Genomic DNA, 3274 nt, shown 5'->3' with positions numbered 1-3274 from the left:
GCACATTCATTTAAAGTGTCGCAGTTTGCAGGTTTGAAATGTTCACAGTTGTGTTTCAGTATTGCACTTGATTACAATCTAGTAGCTGCCATCAAATTGTCTAGATTGTCCAGGGCCTAGAACCTAGGTCTTTGCTGTGTTCAGGGCCTGAATGGCCCTGGGGTAGAAGCTGAGCTTCAGTCTATTTGTCCTTGCGAACATGGTCCTGAACCGCCTGTCCGAGAGCATCCGAACAAAGTGTTCGTTCCCAGGGTGGGATGGGTCTCTGGAGATCTTGGAGGCCTTCCTGAGGCAGCGTGTGTTGTACAGCTCTTCCAGAGAGGGGAGGGGGGCGCCGGTGATCTTCTGGGCCGATCTCATGACTCTCTGTAGCGCATTCCTCTCTGCGGCTGTGCAGCTGGAGAACCACACGTAGATGCAGTAGGTGAGGATGCTCTCCATTGTGCAGCGGTAGAAGGTCACAAGCAGCTCCTGTTTGAGGTGGTATTTCCTGAGGACTCTCAGGAAGTAGAGCCGCTGTTGTGCCTTCTTGATGATGGCTGCTGTGTTGGTCATCCAGGACAGGTCATCCTGTATGTGCACCCCCAGGAATCGGAGGGTTGAGACTCTCTCCACGCTCCCTCAATCGACGAGCAGGGAATGGACCTCAGATTTTTTCCTCCTGAAGTCCACGATGATTTCCTGGGTCTTTGACTGGTTCAGCAGCAGGTTGTTAACCTTGCACAGCTTGCCCAGCTGCTCCACCTCATCCCTGTACGCCGCCTCGTCCCCCCCCGAGATGCAGCCCACCACGGTGGTGTCGTCTGCAAACTTTACGATGGAGTTGCTGGGGTGGACGGGGGTGAAGTCGTAGGTGTAGAGGTTGTAGAGCAGGGGTGGGGAACCTCCGGCCTCCGGGCCGTATAAGGCCCGCGAGACCGTTTGATCCGGTCCGCGAGGCAATTCATAAAAATATTATTTTTTTTTTTTATTTTTTTTAAATAAAAATAAAAAAATAAAATTTCCTATAAAACGTGTCACGTTCAGGGTCAGTGACGGACAACTGTCTATCTGTCTGTGTCACGTTCATGGTCACTTGCGTAACGTAATGTGTCATTGCGTGATAATCTCCTGTCATCGCTTCATTCAGAAAGTAATCAGAATGCAAACATGGCGACTGTCAAGAAAAGAAAGTTAGATGCAGAATGTTGCGCTTTCCAAGACAAATGGACAAATGATTATTTATTTGTTTAAGTAAAAGGCAAGCCAGTATGCCTAGTTTGTCGGGAGGCGCTCTCGGTTATGAAAAAGGCCAACCTCGAACGTCATTACAACTCGAAACATGCTAACCTGGACAAGTTGAAAGGACAAATAGGCTTGGATAAAGTTAACGCTCTTCGGCTGAGTTTGGGTGCTCAACAAGCAGTCTTCATGAGACCACAATCTGACCGAGACAACATTACGCATGCTAGTTTTGTGGTGAGTCAGCTAATCGCTAAGAAGGACTCGGGACAGCTGACTGGGTGTCCTGGTTACAGCTTAAAAGGCGTTCCAGTCCACAAGCTCTCTCTCTCTCCTCCAGCACCATTATTCAATATTACACCGTACAACACCCTCCTTGCCATACCTTCCACTGCATTCACTCACTTACACTGATTCTCATACCCCATTGGATTATTGTTCAGTTTGGCATACCTTAGTTCTATTAAATTCTTGTTATTTTGATTATACATGGTGTGTGTGTGTGTCCCTTTTTGTTATGGTCCAGAGCCAGGCCGTAACAATGGCCCTCGAAGGATGTTCTAAAAATGTAAATGGCCCTTAACAGGAAAAAGGTTCCCCACCCCTGTTGTAGAGGATGGGGCTTAGCACGCAGCCCTGGGGGGGGACCCAGTGCTGAGTCTGAGGGCTGTGGAGGTGTGGGAGCCCACCCGCACCCTCTGGGGGCGGTCAGACAGGAAGTCCTTGATCCATGCACAGATAGAGTGTGATAGTCCCAGGTCTAGTAGTTTGGTCACTAGCCTGTCTGGAAGGATGGTGTTGAAGGCAGAGCTGAAGTCCACAAAGAGCAGTCTCGCGTAGCTGTTCCCCCTCTCCAGGTGGGATAGAGTGGAGTGGAGAGTCGTCGCGATGGCGTCCTCTGTGGACCTGTGGGATCTGTAGGCGAACTGGTATGGATCCAGGTTGGGCGGGAGGCGTGTGACTATGTGGGCCCGGACTAGTTTCTCGAAGCACTTCATGATGATTGGTGTGAGTGCCACCGGGCGGTAGCCGACCTTGGTCGTGTGGTCATTAAACGATTCATTCATTCATTTATGTGTGTGTGTGTGTGTGTGTGTGTGTGAGCAGGTGTGTGTGTGAGCAGGTGTGTGTGTGTGTGTGTGTGTGTGTGTTCCTCACCCTCCCCTCCAGAGTCTCTCAGCATGGTGTCAGCCACCACAACGATGGGCCTGCGCAGCACGTGGGCCAGGACGAACACATGGAACTCCTCCAGACTCTCATACACAGGGTCCTCCGAGTCCACCCTGCACACACACACACACACACACACACACACACACACACGCACACACACACACACGCACACACACACACGCCTGTTACCCAGCAGCCTCAGCGCCAGGGGAGGACGCGGCCTCTGGTTTCTACCTCCGCCAGCCTCCCCTGCAATGGTTACAAACGCTCAATCCTCTCAGGTCGGACACACACACACACGCACACACGCACGCACGCACGCACACACACACACACACACACACACACACACACACACACACACACACATAGACACAGACACGCACACATACATACACACACACAGACACACAGACAGACACACACACACACACACACACACACACACACACACACACACACACCATGTCATCAGCGCCCTCCTCTACCAGGTGACATCATCACAGATGCAGAGGCTCGTCATCTTCACTGGTCATGGCGACACAAAAGCTCTGTGTGAACTGTACAATACAGCGTGTGTGTGTGTGTGTGTGTGTGTGTGTGTGTCTCACCCTCCAGCTGTGTTGGTCTTGCTGGTGTGTGTGTGTGTGTGTGTGTGTGTGTGTGTGTGTGTGTATGTGTGTGTGTGTGTGTGTGTGTGTGTCTCACCCTCCAACAGTGTTGGTCTTGCTGGTGTGTGTTCGTGGCTCGCTGGAGGCCAGTTTCAGCAGCTCGCTCCACTCTCTCTCCCACTCCTCCTCCGTGTACACCAGCCCTGACTACACACACACACACACACACACACACACACACACACACACACACACACACACACACACAC

This window comes from Nansenia antarctica (assembly GCF_963989245.1).
Source record: "Nansenia antarctica genome assembly, chromosome: 5".
NCBI classification, from domain to species: domain Eukaryota; kingdom Metazoa; phylum Chordata; class Actinopteri; order Argentiniformes; family Microstomatidae; genus Nansenia; species Nansenia antarctica.
This window is presented reverse-complemented; position numbering follows the sequence as displayed.